The sequence below is a fragment of the Equus caballus genome, chromosome 29 (assembly GCF_041296265.1).
Source record: "Equus caballus isolate H_3958 breed thoroughbred chromosome 29, TB-T2T, whole genome shotgun sequence".
Classification (NCBI taxonomy): Eukaryota; Metazoa; Chordata; class Mammalia; order Perissodactyla; family Equidae; genus Equus; species Equus caballus.
Genome location: NC_091712.1, coordinates 31,104,068 through 31,130,346, shown reverse-complemented (window position 1 = coordinate 31,130,346; position 26,279 = coordinate 31,104,068). Strand labels below are relative to the sequence as shown.

Below are 26,279 nucleotides of genomic sequence, written 5' to 3'. Positions count from 1 at the left end.
TATGAGTCACCTTGGATTCCTACCTTCATTCATTAAGAAGATGGGATAACCCCAAGAGAGATTTCGAGAGGTTGAGAGAGGAGGTTCTCAAGCCAACGAATGTTGATGTAACTCTTGACTCCTAGGCTGGTGACTCGGAAGCTAAGGTGTTTCTGAGAACAAGGTCTTTTCTCCCTCAGGTGATGCCTCCAACACAGCTTCTGTCGCCAGGTCCTCTATACCACCCCCACACATGCAAACCTCTGGTCCAGGGCTAGCAGCGCCAATTCTCTTCCCCAGTCCTGCGTGAGAGGAGTAGGAAGTAGACAGGAAAGACATTTAGAAATTGAAAATAAAAGACAAACAATCCAGCATTAGTCTCCACAACAGAATGGTGCGACTTGCAGCGGTTTTCCATGCATTTCTAGATAACAGGAAGACTTATTATGATTCTATAAAGACTTCAGAGCCTCACACGCTGGATATCCTGCCCCGATGGTTTCATTGTTAAACAGAAGCAAAAATAAGCAAAGGCGTACTCTGGGAGCAGGATTAAGGACTTTGGCCAGAAATAATTTCCCAAATCCTGTGTCCGTAGGCGATATATAATATGTACGGCAGGATTCCCATCCTGGCAAGTCAAAGCTAAAAACGAAAACAAAATAAACCAAAGGAACAGCAGACCAGGAAGCCAGTACGAAAACTTCCCATACTTTAGTTTTTGAAAGCTGCTTTCTGGAGAGGAGCTACAGCTTCTACTTTGATGCCTGTTGCTAATACTGGAAACTGTAGAGGCCTCAGGCACTGGCTGTGGACGAAACCTTTGTCTTTCCTTAGGATCCACAAGGAAGCAAAACGTGAAGGGGCGGTACTTCCGGTAGACGCAGGGCTGATCCTATAAGAGGCAGACGGTCATGACAAACCATGGGGTCAGAAATGCTGTGACTTGCAAATGGTTAATGACCTTCAAAGGGAGGATAAAGTGCAATAGCATTTCAAGGATGTTAAAAAGTTGTGTGTGTGTGTGTGTGTTTAATTGTGTACTCTTGGTCCGGTAATTCCACTCAGGAATTCTTCATGTGACAATAATCAGTCAAGTTCAAGATGTTTTTACAGCATTGCTCATAATAGCAAAGAAAAACATTGGCGATAACTTCAATATTGCATTGATTAAATAAATCATAATATTCCTGTACAGTGGAATACTATGAAGACATTAACATGGTGCTGGAAATCTATTTATTGATGGGAAAGGATACATACAGCTTGGCAATGTGTACCAATGGTTCAAAGAAAGTATATAGACTTTGACTCTTCCTCTCTCAGGAATTTATCTTCAAACAATAATAAAAGTGCAGTCTATTTAGCACAGCAATGCTTTCTGTTACAAACATTGCTGTAACATGAAGCTCTAGGGAGGCTGTTTAAATACATTATAATACAACTGTATCATGGAATATCATGCAGGCATTAAAATTATGCTGTAATTTCTCATTGCATAGAAAGCCGACTGCAATGTTAAGTGGAACATTTACAAAACAGTAATTATTGTATAATGTCATCTTAGTAAAAGTGAAAATATCTATCGGAAAAAGTGTGCATCCTGTACATATACACACACACACACAAACCCTAAATGTGTAATAGTAGTTATCTCTGGATGGTGAGATGTTTAGCAATCTTTTCTCTTTTATTGTGTTTGTTCTTATAATGGGACTGTATTATTTTTATAGTAGGAAAATTCAACAGTGCTATTTCCATGATTTTTTAGAAAGCACACAATGACAATATTTAAGAAGTCATTCTAAAGCACTGTTTCTCAACTTTTTTTCCGTTACCACTCCCTAAGGAGGCTTTTTAGACATTTTTTCCCAATTATCCCTGCCATGAAATTTTAATGCCTCAGATATATTGTAAAACCGTTTGCATACCATAGGTACATCTGCTTTATACATAAAGAGAGTAGGATTTTTTTGGTCCTCAAGAACCAATCCCTCTCTCCAACTTGGAGGCAATATTGTCCATTGTTGAAAATTATGTTGTAAAAGAACAATAAAAGAGCCAGTCCTGGTGGCTTAGTGGTTAAGTTCAGTGCACTCTCCTTCAGCCGCCCGGGTTCGGTTCCCAGGCACAGACCTACACCACTTGTTAGCGGCCACCCTGTGCAGTGGCCCACATACCAAATAGAGGAAGACTGGCAACAAATATTAGGTCAGGGCAAATCTTCCTCAGCAAAAAAAAAAAAAGAAAAGAAAAAAGAAAAGAAAAGAAGAACAAGATTTTGTGTGCAGAAACTTACTTGGTCATCCTAAGTCATTCTCAACTTACCTAGGTCTTCTATTTCATTTCTTCTTTTGCACGATTTATTTTATTCTTTTGCATATACATGCAAGTCACCACCTCAAAGTATCCTACTGTTCAAATTCTCTTCAACAACCAACTTTTCTGAGAGGCTGAGGGGTATAACATGAGTCCGGTGGACTCCTCCAATCTTGCTCCCAGTTCTTAACAGGTGTTATGCCCACTAACACCCCCCAGTGCAATTTCTGCATTCTAATCTCCCTCTGAGTCAGCTTCCCGGGGAGATCTGAAATCCACAGGGCAGGCCAGCAGGAAGAGCCGGCTGGAACTCTCAGGCATAAGCTGGAGCTCTAGCCTCAGGCAGACTTTCTCCTTCTTTGGGAAGCCATGTCTCTGCTGTTAGGCTCTTTCAGCTGAGTAAATCAGCCCCACTCAAATTATCAACGATAATCTCCCTTATTTAAAGTCAGCTGATTATGGACCTTAATCACATCCACAGAGTACCTTCACAGCAACACCTAGATTAGTGTTTGAATAACTGGGATTGTAGCCTAGCCAAGCTGACGCAATAACTGACCATGACAGTCCATCCTTGTCAACTTGACACCCACACACATCTCCTTAAATACTTAATCTCCAAATGAAGATAATGAGGTCACACTTCCACCTAACACAATACAACTATCCTGTGTACAAAGAAAAAGGCAATAAATCTCTCCCCAGAAGAGAATGTAGGGTCTTGAGTGCTGTTCCCTCTTCCGCGTTAATTCTAACTTAAATACTATGCTATATAAAGTTAACTATTATCAGCATGTCTTATGTTAGATGACAAAGGAAAAGAGAAGGAATAAAAGAAAATCTCTGTTAATATACACACAAATATATTCATATCAAAATAAAGAAGAAACACTCATAACAATTCTGTCATCGTTTCTGGGACTGGTCATGTGGTCATAGCTGGTATTTATAGCTACCTTCTCCCACCATCCATTCCATATTTTCTTTACCCTCAGCAAGCACCTCACCTGATTGTAGTTCTTTGCCTGGTGGAGTGACCCAAACTTTCATTCCTAAAAGGTCTGGACCTTAACAGTCCTCCCTGAATTGGGTTGTTGTAATTTTCTTCTTTTTCAATATCATTACATTTTCCCCCAATTTTATTAAGATATAATTCACATATGACATTGTGTAACTTTAAGGTGTACAGTGTGTTGATTTGATAGACTGATGTATTGCAATATGATTACCACCATAGGGTTAGCTACCACCTCCATCATGTCACGTAAAAGTCAGACAGAGAAAGAAAAACACTGTTGTAATTTTCTATTGACTTTTGTCACTGGACATGGTGGTACTAAGAGACACACTAAGGGATCTCTTGTTTCTAGACACACCATTCCTTCCCTCCATTGTGTAGTAGCAACTCAACTCCCCTTGGTAGTGGCGATCAATCATGCCAGCCAGTCCAGTCACCCCCTTCTTTACCTGTTGATTCAGAGATATATGGAACCCAACGTCTCAAATTCTAGTTTAGTGGAATCATTGTTATGTTACCTGGGGGCAGAATGAGCCCCTAACATATGGGATGGGAATGTCTGGTCGATGCTCCTGAAGATCTTGAATCTTCATATTTCTGTGAACTCTCTGAGTCTGTAGAAGTGGTCACTTCTCTTTATGAAGCGCTGGTGTCTCTCTGTGGAAACTCCACTGGAGAGCTAAGTTGCATGGGAGAGCCTGAAGGACATTCCATTCAACAAAGTAGAAAGGAATGTACTGTTGTGAATGGCCTCCTCTTCTCCAAGAAGCTCAGAGGTTGGCTGTCTTCTTTAGGCTCAGGCCATGGGAGAAGATGCTGTTAGACAACCGGGCTCTCTGATAGCGATGGGGATGATGAGACGCTGACATCAGAGGGGCCAGGGGGATGCATGCAGCCGTCAGGAGCCAGATGAGCACGATGATCTTAATGAGCGGTAAGATCAGAGTAGCAGCAGGGTGACCTGGTTCCACGCTTGTGCTACAGTGGAAAACCAAGGGCCAGATCTGGTGTGTGTCTTTCTGTGGCCCAACAAATCTCGCACAGCTTCCCCATCAGGGCCTTTGCACGGTCAGATGCTACTGAATCCCAAAGCACCATCCTCGAACTGCTTATAACACTAAGCAGAGGCTACATCCACACCTGAAGAGGGAAAGGAAAAAAATAGAAAAAGAAGTAAAAAAATCACCAGTCTAAGATAACTAAATCATAACCATGTAGCAAAACCCACAATTTCTTTCCCAGTTCAGGTTTCCAGGAAAAGCATAAAGGAAATAGGAAAGAGGCACGCCTGTTTTCCTTGAGCCCTTTCTTTTTAGCAAAAGTTAACCTCTCTCTCATAGGTGTATGCATTTAAAACAAGACACATTAATGATGCAATTTGATTTTCAAATTGTTGATTGTAAGCAGATCTGTGCGTGGATGTAAGAGAATTACAGAGCCCCCAAGAGACAGCAGCTTGCATGTAAAATAGTAGTTGCCACTGGCAATTCTTCTAGAAATCAAGGAATTAAGAAAATCCATTCCATCCTGGGGTCCAGTTGCCTCTGGCTGCTGTGTTGTTCCAGGAGATCTTGGGTATTCAACCATGGCCATTTGAGATCTGCCATGGTTCCGGCCACACTGGAAGACCTAATCCATTTGAGCAAGTTAACCTGCTTTTAAAATAAAATCTCAGATTGTGGTCTTTTGGGTGTCCAAACAGGTTCAGAGTTCAGCTCTCCAGAGGGGAATTATACTTGCTTCTGCTGGTGCCTTTCCAGAAGAAAATTCCTGGCTTGTGGATTTCCAGACTGCAAATAGAGTGAATATATGTCCCAAACCTTTGTGCAGGACTTCCCATGGACACAATGATCAGGGGAGCCACCCTCCCTCTTATACTCACATCTGTGTTTCCTCACTATTGCCCCCGCCAGGACAATGCCTTTCCCAATGATGATTTCTCTGAGGGTACAGCACTGCACAACCCGTGGGCGGGAACAGGAGGAGGCTGTGATCTGACTTCCTGCCCTGCAGGAGCTCCTGGCTTTGTCACTCATCTCCTCTGTTCTGGGTCATCCATCATCAGTAGGTGTCCTAAGGCAAAAGGTAGCTTCAGTGCTGGGCATTCACTGCCCTAAACGGACTTGTGTTCCTGCTTTGTTCCTGGTCTTAGAAATTTACCGCACTCTCTCGTAAGTTCATTTATGCATGAAAGGGGCAATTTTTATTTTTGACCTAGCATTTTTAGTGTTAAGGTGTCAGGCTGTCTTGTCCATAGCATACTTCCAGAAGACGAAGTTCTTACTCCTTAGATATATTATTTTTAAAATTCTGATGTTTGCATGATTATGAGCACCATGGACTTCTTAACATGCTGACCTAGGAATGGAAGAAATAAACAAGGAGGGCAGCTGAATTAGAAAGGGTCAAGCCCAGGTGGATGTGAGCAAGAATCAGTGGAATCTAGAGTTACTAGGTGGTTGGGATGGTTGGGTGGTAGCCATGTAGTGTGTGTGTGCATGCACACACGTGTGCATGTGCATGGGTGTGATGCAAGAAGAGAGAGGGGATGTCTGCAGCGGGAGAGCAGAGAGTGGATGTCAAGTTCTTAGCAGAGAGCCTGGCAATGTCACTGTCCCATAAAAGGCAGCAACTGGTCTTGTAACAACCACCTGAGTAAAATGGCACTGGTGCTCGGGAGGCAGAGAGGTAGAATCTGCCACAACCTCAGAAAGGTGACAGGGGGCCAGAAGAAGTCACCTTAGAAGGAGATGTGGGAGTGTGTTTGGGAAGAAGGAGTCCAGCATCTAGCAACAGAGAGAGAGAGGAGTGTCATGGCAGACATGCTGAATTGGACATCGAAACACGCGGATTTGAGCCTTGGATCTGCAACTAGTGAGACCCTTGGCAAGTTGCTTGATATCTTTGGATCACAGTTTTTTTATATGTCAAATAAAGGTTTAACCAAAGTATCTGTGAAGTCCCTTCTGGCTTCAATATTCTGATTCTGTGATTAGACACGGGAAGGACGAGAAATGTTGTTTTCTCAGTGAATGAGATGATAGCATCTTTCATAGTATAGTATTTACCAGTGTAGTCTGTATGAGTATATGTGGGAAATAATATAGAATATGACAGAAATGTCTTCTTTTTAGATTTAAAAAAGAAATTTTAATAGCATTTTGACCCCAAAATGCATTAACTCAAGACTGAATAGTCTAATTCACTATTATTCATTTAACAAATAGTTATGCAGGCTTGCTTACGTGCCTGGCTTCATTCTAGATACTGGGGATGAGCAGTGAACAAGCCTTTTTAGAGGCTACTTTCTGGTGGGAGAGCACAGCATTTACAGGTTAGGTCAAATTGTTCAGCAACTATTAATAGAATGTCTTGTGTCTCTGGCCTTCTTACCTAGAATGAAAGCATCTTAAAATGTGGGGTCATAGTTTATACTTCTGACCCTCATGTTGTTTGCACTATGGTGATAAGATATCAGTATCCATCAGAATCAGGCTAATGGAATTACATATATTATTTCGTTTTTTTCTCATAACTATCTGATGAACAAGGGTAAGTGTCAGTATCCTCTTTCCTTAGATCTAGTAATGAGACAAAGACAGGCAACAAATTAATATTAGATGATAGACCATTCTCTCAACACTTAGGGTGCTGTTATTTTTATAAGATTGGCCACATCGAGCTTAAGATGTTAACAAGTAACACAGGCTACAGGACAATTTAGGATGGTGATGAAGAACATGGGCTGTAACTATGGAAAACAGTATGAAGGGTCCTCAAAAAATTAAAAATGGAACTACCATATGATCCAGCAATCCTGCTTCTGGATATTTATCCAAAGGAAATGAAATCAGGATCTCAAAGAGATATATGCACTCCCATGTTCATTGCAGTATTATTTACAACAGCCAAGATATGGAAACAAGCCAAGTGTCTATCAACGAATGAATGGATAAAGAAGATGTGGTATATATACACAATGGAATATTATTGAGCCATGATAAAGAAGGAAATCCTGCCATTTGTGACAACATGGATGGACCTTGAGGGGATTATGCTAAGTGAGATAAGTCAGACAGACACACACAAATACTGTATGTTCTCTCTTATGTGTGGAATCTTAAAAAGCTGAGCTCATAAAAACAAACTACAATAGTGGTTACCAGGAGCTAGGGGATGGGGTAACTGGGGGAATGCTGTTTAAGGGTACAAATTTGCAGCTAGTAGATAAATAAGCCCTGGAGATCTAATGCACAGCATAATGATTACAGACAACAATATTCTATTATAAGTGTCAAAGCTGCTAAGAGAGTAGATCTTAATTGTTCCCACCACACAAAAAAAAAGATAACTGTGTGACATGATGGAGGTGGTAGCTAGCGCTGGTGGTAATCATATTGCAATATATAAATGAATCAAACCAACATGTTGTACACCTTAAACTTACACAATGTTATATGTAATTGTATCTCAACAAAGAAAAAAAGAGCTTGGGAGTCAGGCAGACCTGGGTTCAAATTCCTTAATTCCTGTGCCTCAACTCGTTCATCTATAAGACTTGATTAAGGATATCTCCCTCTTGGAGTATTGTGAGGATTCGCATGATGACTGTCAAACTGTTAATAACTTTTAAAAAAGGGTTTATTATTGTCTTTCCCAAGTTGATAGAAATTCAGGACTCAATGATCAAAGGGCGAGGTTTTGGGGTAAGGTGGTAGCTACAGAAAATTGATCATCTTTTTGATTACAAGTCCCTTTTGTTATTGTTTATCTTTGCCATCTGCTTTGCATGCAGAATTTAAACTGTCTTCTCTGATTTTTGCTTTCTCCTCATAGTAAAACTCATGGCTCGTGGGCCCTGTGTTGATGCACACACTTCGTTGATTACTGATATGATTCTATTGGTTGTTTGCATTTTTGTTGATCCCAGAATATCTGTTTTAGATTTTAAATTTGTACTGGACAGAAGATAAGACCTGCATGCTTAGTTTATTTTGCTTACTTCTTATTATCCTATTTCCTGCGTTGGGTTTTGTTTTCAGTGCTCCTGAGTCAGGATTTCTTGAACCAGCAGGAGTACAGAGTTGCAATTTCTAATAAAAAGGAATTTAAAGAATCATTCATTCATTCACTTAAAAAGTAGCTATTGAACTCTCAACTATGATAGACTGAGAGTAGGAAGACAAAACAGGTTCCTTTCCCTTAAGATGCTTGGTGTCAAGAAGAGGAAAGGAATAAAGAGATTTGCAAAAGAAGAGTCCCAATTTGATCAAATAAAAATTACAGGAAGATTGTCATGATTAATTTCTGTCCTTTTCTTAATGAAATTTTAGCTTTGGTAAATACCATTTGATTTACTGTACTTTAACTAAACAAATACATCTTGAAGGCCATCCTTGGGGATGAATAAGAAAATGCCCTCGTCCTCAAGGAGTCCAGAAGGCTGGTGATGTGGAGTTAGACATCCCTGGACACCCACTCAAGCCTCTGCTCCCTTGTTAATTGACAGGGTTCTTGCATAAACAAAATTTAAAGAATTTAGGATGGCACACAAAGGATCATTAAGTTCTTCAGGTTTTCTTCAGTCTTTTCCAGGTGCATACATTTCCTCTTCCTATTATCCCAAGTTATTCCTGCAACAGCTTAAAGCATTTGATTCAACCGGTCTCTTGGCCAGGTTTCTAAGTAGAATTCCCCTTGGGCTGGCCGGTCTCTATAAAATAGAATATTTGAGTTGCCTGACTTCGTGTGTTGATGAATAATCATTGAGATAAGAGGTATTTCTCCAAAATGGAAAGTACTGTTTCTACTTCCTGCTGGAATTGGTTAATAGTTTCGGTAGCTGCTCAAATTCTTGTTGATTTCTCTGGAATGGTTCCCTTTGTTTCGATGGTTCTCCTTTTGTAAACCATCTTTATTTTCTTTGGAGAGTCTGTTATAAGCAAGATTACTTGTTGAACTAACTGCTGATCTCCTTCCTTTTTGGCATCTAAGTATTAAGAATGAGCACAGAGCCTGCCCCAGAATTGTAGACTTAATCTTTGGAAAACTGTAAAACATCAAACCTTTTTATTGACTTCTGGGAAATTCAGCATGCTCCTCAAAACACTATTTTTATTACAGGGAATTTCCTGTTATTTCCTCAATTAAAGCAATAACTTACTCAAGTTTTTTTTCACTGAGTAAGTTCATTATACAGCATAGTGTTGCCTCAGTTTTGTTGTAGATGATCCAAGTTTTACTTTTTTCTCTCAATATGGAATCAAAACGGCTATTTTTATTCACTCAGACAAATGGGAATTTGTGAACAAAAGAAAGCAAATTAAAAAACACAAACCCAAAAAACACAAGATTGTTGTTTTGGCTGTTTTTACTGCCATTCTCTAAATCTGTTTTTTTTTTGAAATTTTCACTTTTAGGACTGAATTTTCCAAAGTGGGATAGAAATCACATGAAAGATATCAACTTACTTCTGTTCGAAATTCTCCATCCTTTCCTGCTGTTTAAGGAGAAAGGATGTAAGGACTGATCGGATTCACTAACGGGTTTTGTTATGCTGATGGAGAGAGAGGAATAGAGGACTGGGAGAAGTCTATCGAAGTAACATTTAGATACATAGGAAAATGTGTAAGACTCGGTAAGGATAAAATACCTTAGAAGGAGAGTTTGGAGGAGCTTCTCAGTTTTCATTTAGAGGGAGGGAGAGAGAGGAAAGGAGAGACGGTAAGCGTTGCCATGAGATGTGGAACTTTAGGGAGAGAAAGGAAGTAAGAGGATTTTTAGGAAGTGTTTGTGTGTCTTGTACAGTGTAATGTTTTGTTTGCTGTCTCCTCCTGAGACATTCAGGAAAGACTTACCCTGCTTTTCCAGGCCCCTTGGAGCTGGAGATGCTCTTTTTCACGGTGTCATCCTGCTAAGACCAGCATCAAGCACCCTGGTCTAATGAGGTTTTACCAAGGTCCTCCCCTGTGCTAGTCAGCTCAGGCTGCCATAACAAAATATCACAGACTGGGGGGCTTAAACTGCAGAAATTTATTTCCTCACTGTCTAGAGGCTGGTAGTCCAAGATCAAGATGCTGGCAAGGCTGCGTTCCACTGAGGCCTCTCTTTTTAGTGTGCAGACGGGGCCCCTCTTCCGTCACTTCAAGTGGTTGTGCCTGTGTGCACGGATGCCCCTGGTGTCTCCCTGTAAATTCTAATCTCTTCTTCAAGGACGCCAATCAGATCGACTAGGGCCCACCCTAACTGCCTCATTTTAACTTAATTACCTCCTTTAAGGCCCTATCTCCAAATACAGTCACATCTTGAGGTGCTGGGGCTGAAGCTTCAACATAAGAACTTTGGAGGAACAAAGTTCAGTTCATAACATCATCCATGGAAGGAATATAAGGCTCATGGAAATCTAGAGTGGACTGTGGTTTATTAATCAATTCTGGAACATGGACGATCAGAGCCAAAAGAAATCTTAGGGACTGCTTAATCTACTCTCAGTGTATTGAAAGAAGTATAAAGCAGTAAAAAGTTATTAATTGCCCAAGTTAACCTTGTCATCCACCTGTTTCCACTACTGGGATTTTGAGTCCTTATTTTATTCTTCACAATTCAGCTCGGTCATTCTCACCTACTATGATCCCTTTTTCTGACCACTCACAAAATTTGTCACTTTCTGCTACCTCCACAATCATGAGTTCTTTCTTGAAATTTGAATATATTTATACTTACTTTTATAGTTTCACAAGTTGAAAGATTTTCGATCAAGACCTTAGGAATTTCTAGACAATCTAAGGTATACACTAAAAAATCCACTAAACTTTTGGGTTGGGAACCAGACAGAAAAAATGCCTCTTAGCATCTGTATTATTTACTTTAAGGAAAATGCTTATCTCAGGCTGTTTATTCCCATGGAGTGGACGGAATTTTAACTCGATTCCTCAGGATGGAAAAATATGGGAGAAACTGCTCTCTATCGCTTCCCCTGAGGGAGGAGGTGACGCGCCGATGAGACTGGAAGAAGGAACTGAGTGTATGTGACTTACCTCCTTCTTTTTTCTCTGGCTTACTTGCCCACAGAGAAGGTTTATTGCTTTCTGCCTCAGTTTTCCATGAGGTGAGTACACAAGATCTACCTTCTAGATTACAGGATCATTTCCCTCCTTCCTCACTATTGTAGCCCAATAAGTGTTAGTCAGCCATTCAGAAGAAAGATGCCTTCTCTGCAGGTGAAAATTCTCCCTTGGGAAAGGCATCCTGAGGTCTAGACTTCAGGCAGAATATTAGAGAGCTGCTTGTAAACTGAGGTTAGTTTTTGTTTTTAATTCAAGTCCAGACTCATTTGAAGTGAAGTTAATATTTTTATCTGTGTCTCTAATGATTGTATACATTCTGAATTTCTTCCTGAACTTAGACATGAAAAAAAAATGTTTGGTTAATTATCACCTTTAAAACCAGAACAATTTAAAAGAAAGCAAAACAAATTCCTGTGTCTATTGAAAAAAGACATTATGCTCAAGAGACATTATGATCACCAATCAGGGTAAATATAAAGGAAATCACATGTAGGCACAACATAGTAAAACTGATGAAAACACAATGCCAAAGGGAAATTCCAAAAAGCAGCTGGAGGGTGATAAAATATAATAATATCCTCAAAGAAGCAATAATAAACTGACAATGGACCTCAAAACAGAAACAATGGAAGCGGTAATTCAATGGAATGACGCCTTAGTGATGAAAGAAAATAGTGGAAAACCTAGAGCTCTAATTCACTAAAAATATCCTCAAATTGTTATGAAATAAAGACACTTTCAGAGAGAATTTATTATCAGCAGGCCTGTACTAAAATAAAAGAGGACTAACAAAATGTATTAATCTCTGGCAAGACAGATCAAGAAAAAAAATGGAAAGAGAGAGAGAGAAGGCACAAGTGATATCAGAAATAAAAATGGAACATCATCATAGATCTTATAAATAATAAAAAAGATGCTGAGAGAACACTATGCACAACTTTCTACCAATAAATTCAACAAATAAGATGAGTCAAACACCTTGAAAAACACAGCTTACGCAAACTGATGGAATAAGCAATAGAAAAACTAAATAGTATTATATACGTTAATTAGAATCTGTCATTTAAAATCTTCCAAACAAGAAAAATCCAAGCCCTATGGTTTACCAGTGACTTATTCTAAACATTTAAGAAGAGATAATACTAATCTTACACAAACTCTATCAGAAAACAGAAAAAGAGGGTATGATTTTCACCTTTTTTATGAGGCTAGTATAACCTTGATACAAAATATGACAAGGACATTAGCATAAAACACAATTACAGACTAATCCCTTTCATGAACAGAGAAGCAAAAAGTCCAAAACAAAATTCTAGCAAATTGAATCCAGTTATATGAAAAAGGATAATAACTCCTGACCAAGTGAGGTTTATTCATGGATTGCAAAACTAGCATAACACTCAAAAATCTATGTAATTTACCAAATTAACAGAATTAAGAAGAAAAGCCATATGATGATCTTCATATGTACAGAAAAAGCATTTGATAAAATTTATGATTTAAAAAATTTCAGTAAAATAAGAGTAGAAGGGGAGTTGCTTAATCTGGTAAAGGGTATCTGTGAAAAGCTAACGCTATACTTAACAGTTAAATAGTGAATGCCTTCCCCTTCTGGTGACCTACCCACTAACACCATTTCCATTCAACATTGTACTGGAGGTCACGGCCAACGCAACAAGGTATATATAAAGTATAAAAAAGGAAAAGCAGGATAAATATTGCAAAGGAAGAAGTAAGCTGACATTATTCACAAATTACATGATTATGTCTATAAAAAGATCTAAAAGAATCTATAAACAAACTGTTAAACTTAAGTGAATTCATCAAGGTTGCTGGATACAAGTGCAGAATGTAAATATCAATTGCACTTCTATATGCTCGCAACAAACAATTAGAAAATGAAATTTAAAAATGGAATTCACAATAACACAAAAATGTAAAATACATAGGAATAAATCTGAAAGATGTCTTCACTGAAAACCACGAAGTATTGAGAAATTAATTAGTTTCAGTTTTAAAGAGGACCTGAAGAAATAGAGGAATATGACACATTCGTGGCTTGAAGACTCAATGTTTTGTCATTTCATCCCAAATTGATCCATAGATGCATTGCAACCCAACAAAAATCCAAGTAGAATTTGTTTTTGGTGAAAATTGACAAGCTGATTTTAAAATTTATATGGACATGCAAAGAACCTAGAATTGACAAGCCAGTCTTTAAAAAGAAGTACATAAATACTCATACCACCAGAAACCAATTTATTATAAGGTTATAGTACTAAGATGGGGGTGATACTGGCGTAGGGAAAGTCAGGCAGATCAGTGGAACAGAACAGAGAGACCAGAAACAGACCTAAATACATGGTTATCTCATTTGTGACAGAATCTCCACCAAAACTTGGTAGGAAAAGGACAAACTTTAAAAAAAATTATGCTTGGATCAATTGGATATCAATATGGGAAAAAATAAAGCATTATCCCTATCTCTTACTATATCCCCAAATCAATTCCAGTGGGATTGTGTACCTAAATATGACAGGTTAAAAAAAAGCTTTAAGACAATAATGTAGGATAATATCTTCACGACCTTCAAATAAGGAAAGATTTCCCCAACTGGGAAACTGGACACATTAAAACTAAGAACTTTCATCAGCCAAAAGAAACCATTTGGAGGTCAAAAAGGTAAGCTGAACAACAAAAAAATCAAACAACCCGATTAAAAAATGGGCAGGAGACATTTCTCCAAAGAAGATATATGGATCATCACTGATCATCAGGGAAATGCAAATCAAAACTACACTAAGACATCACCTTACACCCATTAGGATGGCAAAAATAACCAAAACAAGAAGTAACAAAAAATTGTGGAGAAAAAGGAACCCTCATACACTGCTGGTGGGAATGCAAACTGGTGCAGCCACTATGGAAAAAAGTAGGGAGATTTCTCAAAAAATTAAAAATAGAAATACCATATGACCCAGCCATCCCACTACTGCATATCTATCCAAAGAACTTGAAGTCAGCAATTCCAATAGTCCCATGCACCCCTATGTTCATTGCAGCATTATTTACAATAGCCAAGACGTGGAAGCAACCTAAGTGCCCATCAACTGATGATTGGATAAAGAAGATATGGTGTATATATATACAACGGAATACTACTCAGCCATAAAAAAGAATAAAATCATCCCATTCACAACAACATGGATGGACCTTGAGGGAATTATGTTAAGTGAAATAAGCCAGATAGTTAAGGACAATCTCTGTATGACTCCACTCATATGAGGGATTTAAACATGTAGACAAAGAGAACAGATTAGTGGCTAGCAGGGGAAGAGGGTGTGGGGGGTGGGCACAAAGGCTGAAGGGGTGCACTTGCAACACAACTGACAAACAATAACGTACAACTGAAATTTCACGAGATTGTAACCTATCATTAACTCAATAAAAATTAGCTTAAAAAGGTAAGCTGAGAGTAGTACAAGATATTTACAGCACATATAACTAATGAGGGGCTTATTTATCAAATATATTAAGAAGTGCTACAAATCAATAAGAAAAATTCGAAAATACACACTACTGAATAGATAAATGGGCTTGAGAAGGCACCTCAAAAAAGAATAGATCAAAATGGTCAATAAGCATGTATTCATCTCATTATTAAGCAGGGGGAGTAAAATTGAAACCACACTGTGATGCTATTGCATATATACCAAAACGGTCAAAATTAAAGACAAATGGTGTCAAATGTTGGTGAGGAAGTGGAGTAATTGTATCTCTCGTATGCTGTTGTTAGTGATATAATTCCCAACAATCACTTTGGGAAACTGCCAGTATCTCCTAAAGTTGAAAATGGTCATTCTCTATGATTAGGTGACCATGTCTTGATTTTCCACTAAGAGTTTTGGCTTTTGCATATTTTCTCAGAAAGCTTTTTGGTTTAGTGTTTGTCCTATACTTTTTCATTTTTTAAAATTTTATTGAGGTCATAACAGTTTATAACATTGTGACATTTCATTTGTACATTACTATTAGTCAATCACCATATATATGTGCCCCTTTGCCCCTTATGCCCACCTCCAACCCCCTTCTCCTCTGGCAACAACTAATCTGTTCTCTTTGTCCATGTGTTTGTTTATCTTCCACATATGAGTGAAATCACGCAGTGTTTGTCTTTCTCTGTCTGGCTTATTTCGCTTAACATAATACCTTCAAGGTCCATCCATGTTGTGTTTTTTTAGGGCTGAGTAGTATTCCATTGTATATATATACCACATCTTCTTTATCTACTCATCCATTGATGGGCACTTGGGTTGCTTCCACATTTTGGCTATTGTGAATAACGCTGCAATTAACATAGCGGTGCACAAATCTCTTTGAATTATTGATTTCAAGTTCTTTGGATTAATACCGAGTAGTGGGATAGCTGGATTGTATGGTATTTCTATTTTTAATTTTTTGAGAAATCTCCATAGTGTTTTCCAGAGTGGCTGCAGCAGTTTGCATTCCCACCAGCAGTGTATGAGGGTTACCTTCTCTCCACACCCTCTCCAACATTTACTATTTTTTGTCTTGTTAATTAGAGCCATTCTAATGGGTGTAAGGTGATACCTCATTGTAGTTTTGATTTGCATTTCCCTGACGATTAGTGATGTTGAACATCTTTTCATGTGCCTATTGGCCATCTGTATATCTTCTTTGAAAAAATGTCTGTTCATATCATTTGCCCATTTTTTGATCAGGTCGTTTGGTTTTTTTGTTGTTAAATTGCATGAGTTCTTTATATATTTTGGAGATTATCCCCTTGTCAGATTATGATTTGGAAATATTTTCTCCCAGTTGGTGGGCTGTCTTTTCACTTTGTTACTGATTTCATTTGCCTCTCAGAAGCTCTTTAGTCTGATGAAGTCCCATTTGTTTATTTTTTTCCTTTGTTTCCCTTGTCCATGTAGACATGGTATTCAAAAAGATCCTTCTGAGACTGATGTCAAGGAGTATACTGCCTATACTTTCTTCTAGGAGTTTTATGGTTTCACCTCTTACCTTCAAGTCATTCATCCATTTTGAGTTAATTTTTGTGAATGGTGAAAGACACTGGTCTACTTTCATTCTTTTACATGTGGCTGTCAGGTTTTCCCAACACCATTTATTGAAGAGATTTTCCTTTCTCCATTGTACATTCTTGGCTCCTTTGTCGAAGACTGGCTGTCTGTAAGTATGTGGTTTTATTTCTGGGCTTTGACTTTGTTCCACTGATCTGTGTGTCTATTTTTGTACTAGTACCACGTTGTTTTGATTACTATAGCTTCGTAGTATATGTTGAAGTCAGGGATTGTGATGCCTCCAGCTTTGTTCTTTTTTTTCAAGATTGCTTTAGCTATTTGGGGTCTTTTGCTGCCCTATATAAATTTTAGGAGTCTTTGTTCTATATCAATGAAGAACGTCACTGGGATTCTGATTGGGATTGCATTGAGTCTGTAGATTGGTTTGGGTAGCATGGACATTTTAACTATGTTTATTCTTCCAATCCATACGCATGCAATATCATTCCATTTCTTTATGTCATCATCAATTTCCTTCAATAATGTCTTATAGTTTTCATTGTGTAGGTCTTTCACCTCCTTGACTAAACTTATTCCCAGATATTATATTCTTTTTGTTGTGATTGCAAATGAGATTATATTCTTGAGTTCTCTTTCTGTTAGCTTGTTACTAGAGTATAGAAATGCAACTGGTTTTTGTAAATTGATTTTGTATCCTGCGACTTTGCTATAGCTTTTTTATTATTTATAATAGTTTTCTGATGGATTCTTTAGAGTTTTCTATATATAGAATTATATCATCTGCAAACAGCAAGAGTTTCACTTCTTCCTTGCCAATTTGGATACCTTTTACTTCTTTTTCTTGCCTAATTGCTCTGGCCAAAACCTCCAGCACTATGTTGAGTAAGAGTGGCTAGAGTGGGCACCTTTGTCTTGTTCCTGTTCTCTGAGGGATGGCTTTCAGTTTTTCCCTGTTGAGTATGATGTTGTCTGTGGGTTTGTCACATATGACCTTTATTATGTTGAGGTACTTTCCTTCTTTACCCATTTTATTGAGAATTTTTATCATAAATGGATGTTGGATCTTGTCAAATGCTTTCTCTTCATCTCTTGAGATGATCATGTATTTTTTATTTCTCATTTTGTTAATGTGGTGTATTACATTGATTGATTCACGGATGTTAAACCGTCCCTGCATCCCTGGTATAAATCCCACTTGATCATGGTGCATGATCCATTTAATATATTGCTGTATTCAGTTTGCCAACATTTTGCTGAAGATTTTTGCATCTATGTTCATCTGTGATATTGACCTATAATTTTCCTTCTTTGTGTTGTCCGTGTCTGGCCTTGGGATCAGGGTGATGTTGGCCTTGTAGAATGAGTTAGGAAGTGTTCCATCTTCTTCACTTTTTTGGGACAGTTTGAGAAGAAGAGGTATTACATCTATGAATGTTCGGTGGACTTCTCCTGAGAAGCCATCTGGTCTTGGACTTTTATTTTTGGGGAGGTTTTTGATTACTGTTTCAATCTCTTTACTTGTGATCTGTCTATTTAGAGTCTCTGTTTCTTCTTGATTCAGTTTCAGGAGGTTGTATGAGGCTAAGAATTTATCCATTTCTTCCAGATTGTCCAATTTGTTGGTATATAATTTTTCATAGTATTCTCTTATAGTCCTTTGTGTTTCTGTGGTATCCATTGTAATTTCTCCTCTTTCATTTGTAATTTTATTTATTTGAGCCTTCTCTCTTTTTTTTCCTTCGTGAGTCTAGCAAAGGGTTTGTCAACTTTGTTTATCTTCTCAAAGAACCAGTTCCTTGTTTCATTGATCCTTTCTACTGTTTTTTGATTTATATTTCATTTACTTCTGCTCTAATTTTTATTATTTCCCTCCTTCTGCTGACTATGGGCTTTGTTTGGTCTTCTCTTTCTAATTCTGTTAGGTGTAGTTTAAGATCACTTATTTGAGATTTTTCTTGTTTGTTAAGGTGGGCCTGTGTTGCCATGAATTTCTCTCTTAGGACTGCTTTGGCTGCATCCCATATGCATTGGTATGGTGTTTTTTCATTTTCATTTGTCTCCAGATATTTTTTGGTTTCTCCTTTAATTTCTTCATTGATCCACTGGTTGTTCAGTAGCATGTTTAGTTTCCATATATTCATCACTTTCCCAGATTTTTTCTTGTGGTTGATTCCTAATTCCATAGCATTGTGGTTGGAAAAGATGCTTCATATGATTTCAATCTTCTTAAATTTATTGAGGTTTGACTTGTTTCCCAACATATGGTCTATCTTTGTGAATGTTCCATGTGCACCTGAGAAGAGTGTATATTCTGCTGTTTTTGGATGGAATGTTCTATATAGATCTATTAAGTCCATCTGGTCTAGTTTTTGTTTAATTACACTATTTCCTTGTTGACTTTCTGTCTGGATGATCTATCTATTGATCTAAGTGGGAAGTTAAGGCCCCCTACTATTATTGTGTTGCTGTTAATATTTCCTTTTAGGTCTGTTAATAGTTGCTTTATGCACTTTGGTGCTCCTGTGTTAGATGCATATATATTTATAAGTGTTATGTCCTCTTGGTGGAGTGTCCTTTTTATCATTATATACTGCCCCTCTTTGTCTCTCATTGTCTATTTTATCTTGAAGTCTACTTTGTCTGATATAAGTTTGGCAACATCTGCTTTCTTTTGTTTGCCATTAGCTGGGAGTATTATCTTCCACCCCTTCACTCTGAGCCTGTGTTTGTCTTTAGAGCTGAGATGTGCTTCCTGTAGTCAGCGTATTGTTGGTTCTTATTTTTTAATACACCAATCACTCTGTGTCTTTTGATTGGAGAATTCAATCCATTTACATTTAGAGTGCTGATTGATATGTGAGGACTTAATACTGACATTTTATCACTTGTTTAGTTCTAGTTTTTCTGTATTTCCTTTGTTTCTCATCCTGTGTATTTCTGACTGCCAGTTCAGTTTGATGTCTCCCTATGATGATCTTCTCAGTTTTCTCTTTATTTATCATTTGTGTCTCTGTTCTGATTTTTTGTTGCGTGGCTACTGTGAGGTTTGTATAAAAGATCTTGTAGATAAGATAGTCCATTTCTGATAGCCTCTTATTTCTTTAGTCTAAGCATGTTCCACCCTGTTCCTCTTCTCCTTGTAAGTTGTTGTTGCAACTTATTCCATTTTGTCGTATCGGTTCATTATTAAAATGAAGTGATTATAGTTATTTTTGATGCTTTCCTTCCCTTTATCTTTAATGTTATAATTGTTTGCTAACTTGTTCTGATGGAGAGCCACAACTTTCTAATTTTGTCTATTTATCTCCTTGCTCAAGGTTTTGTAACCCCCTTTTTTTCCTCAGGTATGAGGGCCTTCTTGATCATTTCTTATGGGGGGAGGTCTTGTGGCAAAGAACTCCCTCAGCTTTTGTTTATGTGGGAAAGTTTTTATTTCTCCATCATATCTCCATCATAGTTTCACTAGATAGAGTATTCTTGGCTGAAAGTTTTTGTCTTTCAGAATTTTGAATATACCATTCTACTCTCTCCTAGCCTGTAAGGTTTCTGCTGAGAAATCTGCTAAAAGCCTGATTGGGGTTCCTTTGTAGGTTATTTTCTTCTGCCTTGCTGCCCTTAATATTTTTTCTTTGTCATGACTTTTGCCAGTTTTACTAATATATGCCTTGGAGAAGGTCTTTTTACATTAATGTAATTAGGAGTTCTCTTGGCTTCATTTACATGTAAGTCCAGCTCCTCCAGGTTTGGGAAGTTCTCAGCTGTTATTTCTTTGAACAAGCTCTCTGTTCTTCTCGCCCACTTCTCCCTCTGGAATACCTATAATCCTTATGTTGCATTTCCTAATTGAGTTGGATATTTCTCGGAGAATTTCTTCATTTCTTTTTAGTCTTAGTTCTCTCTCTTCCTCTATCTGCAGCATTTCTACATTTCTGTCCTCTAAATTCCTGATTCTGTCCTCCATAATATCAGCTCTATTTTTTAAGGACTCCAGATTTTCCTTTATCTCAATCATCATGTTTTTCATCTCCAACATTTCTGATTCTTTTTTGTAGTTTCAATGTATTTTGTGAAGAATTCCCACTGCTAATTAATTTTATTCCTGAGATCATTAAAGTGGCTTTCTGAGTTTAGTTGTAACTCATTGAGTTTCTTTATGATAGCTATTTTGAATTCTCTGTCATTTAGATTGTAGATTTCTGTGCCTTCGGGTTGACTTCTGGGTACTTGTCATTTTCCTTCTGGTCTGGAGTGTTAATATTTCTCTTCCTGCTATTTGATGGGGTGGATTTGTGCCATCACATAGTGGTAGTGTTTGGTCACAGATTCCACGTGCCACCACTGGAGGGGCGGGCAGCAGCTATGTCTTCTGAGCCTGCTGTGACCCCTGGCAGAGGTGCCTGTCTGTTGGAAGCTCTGCTGACAGGGCCCATCTGTGTTTGCTTGCTGGCTGCTGGTGCTCTACACAGGTATGTGCAGGTGCACGGTGGCCCTGTTCTGGCTGATGGGCTGAGCTAGTGCACCAGGTAGGATGGGGAAGAGGGGTGCTTCCTTCTGTGTGTGTGATCCTGTGCACCCCCACCCTGCACTCACTGTCTGCTGGCTTGGTGTGCTCAGCTTGGTGTGGGTGCCCCTGTGATTGGTTAGCTGCCTCAGTGTGGAGTGTTCCCACAAGCTGGGAGATAACTCTGAGAGCATATGCGTTCCCACAGAGGGCTGCCTGTTTCCCCTTCTCTCAGTGTCACATGCCAGCCACAGGCAAGGTCCTGAACTCCAGCCCTAGATCACTGCCCCTGGGGGAGAACGAGAAGATCTCCTTACCTCCTTCCGCTGTCTCCTGGGGGGATCCACCACCCCCACCTTCAGACGTATGGCTGTATGGATCTCTCAGATGTCTATTATGTTGTGTGAATGTCCTCTGTTGGTTTAGGAATGTCCTTTTCATTGTATCTTAGGGGAGAGAGACTAAGGGAAGAGCTCAGTCCACTATGATGCTCTAGATTTTTAAATTTTTAAATAAACTTTTGTCATTAATAGTTGTATTAAAATGAGACAGGAAAGGTTAGTGGACTTCTACTTTATCCTTCTAGCTTCTGCCGGGATCTTGTCCAGTAGTGTGGGACACATGCAGTAGAGTTCCTACTGTAACACGTTGTTAAATCTTAAATGCAGCCAGAGATAACACACTTTTCTTTCCCCAACTCTCTCCTCTTGCCACATAACTAAAATTTCCCTTTGATGGATAGTATGCAGAGTGCTCACCGATTAGAAATAAATATTCTGGGACACAAAGGTCAAAAGGTAGCTATGGTTTCCTAGTCTTGAATTGTAGTGAAAGAAGTTCTTGACACTGCTGCCCCTGCCGGCCATTTGGTATAATGCCAGCCAACTGTGCCCTGACCCTTATGCATTGGCCTGCAAGAAGCATGATGCGAGGAAGCTACCAGCTGGTATGGTTAGTGGGAAAGGTGAGAAATTCTAGGTTAGATTATTTGAAATATGTGCAGAAAACAGAGGCTGAGCTGTTCTGCTAAGAAGGGAATCAAGAGTAGTCTAAATGCTCTTACTACAGTGTTTTTGTGATGTATTGTATGGTGTAAATCTACAACTGTTCATTTATTTATGTGATCATTTGGTAACGCTTTTTTATTTCACAATAAATTCTTTTGAGAGCAATGAGCTCAAATGAACGGTAATGCATATTTAATAAAACATTAAGCACTGTCTCAGTTTCTCAAGAACAGTGATGATACATGTATTATTTTCACAAAATATTTGTTGCCATCAACTATCCATCTTGGAGCAAAGTGATATCAGTGACCACATGAAAACCAGAAGACACAAATGGACCAAAGAAATGTCCGTACACATGCTAAGGTAGTAGCTGTTTGGGGAAGACTGCAAGAAGCCCCCAAGGGGAGTTTACCAATCACCCCATGAAGCCTGACTTTTCATCAAGACTAAATGACTACTGCAAATTCATTTTGCTCATTTTGGGATTTCAAATTTTCTTGTGCAAACACAAAAATGTGAAGTGATAGCTGTCAGTTTTTGCACCATTAACAGACAAGAACTTTTCAAACAGTTAAGTCATAACAGTGTTATAGTGTCATTGATGCTTCAAGTAGAAAATCACTTCAGTAATGGCTGAATTTTTCTCTCTAATTCAGGAAGTCAAAGTAAAGCTTTAAAAATTTTTTCTAGCAAAAGGAAAATGTGTAACACGATAGTCAATGCTATAATAGATTCACTTAAAATATTCAATGGTAAAGATCTTTTTTGTGTGGTGATAATACAAATACGAATTTTGGTAGACAATTGCATTGAGGTTAAAACAATATTTATATTAAGTTAAGAAACCTATGGAGTAGAAATGTACTTGGAATTGGTCGTGGTGCACACATACTTTGTTAACCTGTCAAAAAATGTCCTATTCTTTTGTGTATCAAAGGTGACTACCAAAAGAGTGAAAAGACAACCCACAGAATAGGAGAAAATATTTGCAAATCATATATCTGATAAAGGGTTAATATACAGACTATACAAAGAACTCCAACTTAACAACAAAAAACCAAACAGCCCAATTCAAAAAGGAGCAAAAGACTTAGATAGACATTTCTCCAAAGAAGATATATAAATGGCTGATAAGTACATGAAAAGATGCTCAACATCACTAGTCATTAGAGAAATGCAAATAAAAACCACAGTGAGATACCAGTTCACATCCACTAGGATGGCTATCATAAAACTAAAAAAAAGGAAAGTAAGTGTTGATGAGGATGTGGAGAAACTGGAATCCTTGCACAGTGTTGGTGGGAATGTAAAATGGTGCAGTTGCTATGGAAAACAATATGGCAATTCCTCAAGAAAATTAAATACATAATTACCATATAATCCGGCAATTCCACTTCTAGGTATATACACAAAAGAACTGAAAGCAGGTCTCAAATAGATACTTGTACACCAATGTTCATAGCAGCATTATTCATAATAGTCAAAGGGTAGAAACAACTCAATGTTCATCAATGGATGAACGGATGAACAAAGTGTGATATATATATATACTGGAAGATTATTCAGCCTAAAACAGGAATGAAATTCTGATAAATGCCACAACATGGATGAGCAGTGAAAACATTAGTTTAGCATTAAACTAATAAATAAACCAAACACAAAAGGATAAGTACTGTATGATTCCACTTATATGAGGTACCTATAGTAGGGAGAGTAGTAGAGACAGAACATTGAATGGAAGTTACCAGGCACAGAGGGGAGGGGAAATTGGAGCATTATTTTTAATGGGTATGGAGTTTCTATTTGGGATGATGAAAAAGTTTTGGAAACAGTGGTGATGTTCACACATTATGAATGTACTTAATGCTGGTGAACTGTGTAGTTAAAATGGTAAATTTGGTTATGTGTATTTTACCACACACACAAAAATGTGTTATTCTACCAACCTAAATAGAAAATATATTTGCCTAAATTTCATATATATGTACATATATAACCTATTTTTATTTTCTATCTGATATTAATCAGGTTTTAGGAATATTTGAGCTTTTGAATATTACTCTGTTAATATACCTAATGTCCTACAGTGGTATTGGAAAATGATCCTCTATATTATAGGTTTAATTTTGTTCAGAATCTGTTGAAAATCTTAACTAAAATGTTAAAAAGTTCAGCACTAAAAAACTGAAGCTTTTGAGGCTGGCCCCGTGGCCGAGTGGTTAGGTATGGGTGCTCTGCTGCAGGTGGCCTGGTGTTTTGTTGGTTCGAATCCTGGGCACGGATATGGCACTGCTCATCGGGCCATGCTGAGGCGGCATCCCACATGCCACAGCTAGAAGGACCCACAACCAAGAATATACAACTATGTACTGGGGTGCTTTGGGGAGAAAAATGAAAAAAATAAAATCTTTAAAAAAAAATCTGCAGCTTTTGAAATTTCATCAGTTTGAATTATTGAAAACCAAGCTTGTAATCAGAAAGACACTGAAATTTATCCGTATAAAAACAACTAGAGGTGGGGATTAAACAACTTAAATGATGAGAATTCAAATATTGTACCAGATTTAATTTTGAAATTGTACTTTGAACCATATTGACATGTTTGACAGAGCTTTTACTTTTAGTTGGATATATTTTTATTCTAACCAGAAATGAATGGAATTGAGAAGACCCATAATTTTGCTGCAAATATATGTGGCCAAATGTTTGAAAAATTTTTAAATAGACAACTTACTTTACAAGTTTTGCTTATAAAAATATTTGCTGAACAAAAGTATTCTTAACAGAGACAAAAAGACAGTATCTGTGGGAAATATTGGGCATAAATATTTACACATTTCAATGTTACAACAACTAGGGCCAGCCCCTGTGGCCTAGCGGTTAAGTTCAGGTGAGCTCTGCTTTGGCAGCCTGGGTTCAGCTCCTGGGCGGGGACCTACTCCACTCCTCAGTAGCCATGCTGTGGCAGCAGCTCACAAACAAAATAGAAGGACACTGTCAACAGATGTTAGTTCAGGGCAAATCTTCCTCAGCAAAAAACAAACAAACAAACAAACAAAACCCACAGCTAGAATTGAGATTATCCTTTCTTTAGCAAACTTTGCTCTGAGCTTAAAAGGTACCTCAGAACCTACAGAGAGAGCAGTGGTATTACAAATACTTTCTATGGAGAAGAGTTCATTGAAGGTGCCAACCACCAAATTTATTTAGCATAAAAAGCAACTTTGATGAAATTTTGGAAGCAGTTCTACAAAAAATATTAATAATACCATTTTAAAATACACATTGTTCAGAAAAAATTACTAGATGTGGCTAAACTCTAATTTATATGTGAATATATACCAAGCATATTTTGGTTTTTTAAAAAAATATATATTGAGATGATCAAAATGAATGTTTTGGAATTTTACTTTAATGTCCATGGATATATGTTATTTTAATATTTTAGAAGGGATTTTATCTTTGAAAGTCAGTTTTGAATCAAAATCTTTTTATAAGTCTATCAATTAAACCAATTTGTTGGTCAGTAAATACATTTTAATTTTTTTTTTTTTTTTTGAGGAAGATTATCCCTGAACTAACTACTGCCAATCCTCCTCTTTTTGCTGAGGAAGACTGGCCCTGAGCTAACATCCATGCCCACCTTCCTCTACTTTATAGTGGGACGCCTACCACAGCAATGGCTTTTGCCAAGCGGTGCCATGTCCACACCTGGGATCCGAACCGCTGAACCACGGGCCTCGGAGAAGCAGAACGCGAGAACTTAACTGCTGCGGCACCAGGCGGCCCCACATTTTAATTACTTTAAATATTACCTTTTACTCTCAAAAGTCTCTCAGTCTGGATGACAAATACATGGTCACTCTATCCGGCAATTCTACTCCTGCGAGAGGCTCAGGCAACACGCACACATATGAGCAACGTAAGACGTGTGACAATGTTCACAGCCAATTATTTGTAATAACACAAACTGGAAATGACCAACCATTCAAAAATAGAACAGACAAACAGATTACGGTCTCACCTACGGCTGCTCATTCGGATCACCTGGAAGGCTTTCAGACAGACCGCCTTTCCAAGGATTCTTCCTTCATTCTCTGAGACACACTGCTAGCACCTTCCCTTGGACGCGGCAAGAACGCTGAGGGCCATGCCTCCTTCCTGACTATTGCTCCTCGCCAAGACTTTTACTTAGAGCCAGACACACAGCTGAATGGCAACTCAATTCTCTGAGCAATCACTGTCGTGATTTCCCTTCTCTTCATAGTCCTTTTCTGATCCCATTGTTGAAGATGTCGTTTTGCAATGAGACGCATGGCCAAG

At 38.2% G+C, this 26,279-nt stretch overlaps 1 long non-coding RNA gene across 1 annotated transcript; it reads right to left on the bottom strand.

Annotated features, from left to right (window-relative positions):
- Positions 1-1,201: 1,201 nt before the first annotated feature.
- Positions 1,202-26,096, bottom strand: LOC138921441 (uncharacterized). Its single transcript, XR_011434011.1, has 2 exons — positions 25,981-26,096; positions 1,202-4,456 (listed from the first exon to the last, which is right to left on the bottom strand). It is a non-coding gene; the product is annotated as an uncharacterized lncRNA (long non-coding RNA).
- Positions 26,097-26,279: the final 183 nt, after the last annotated feature.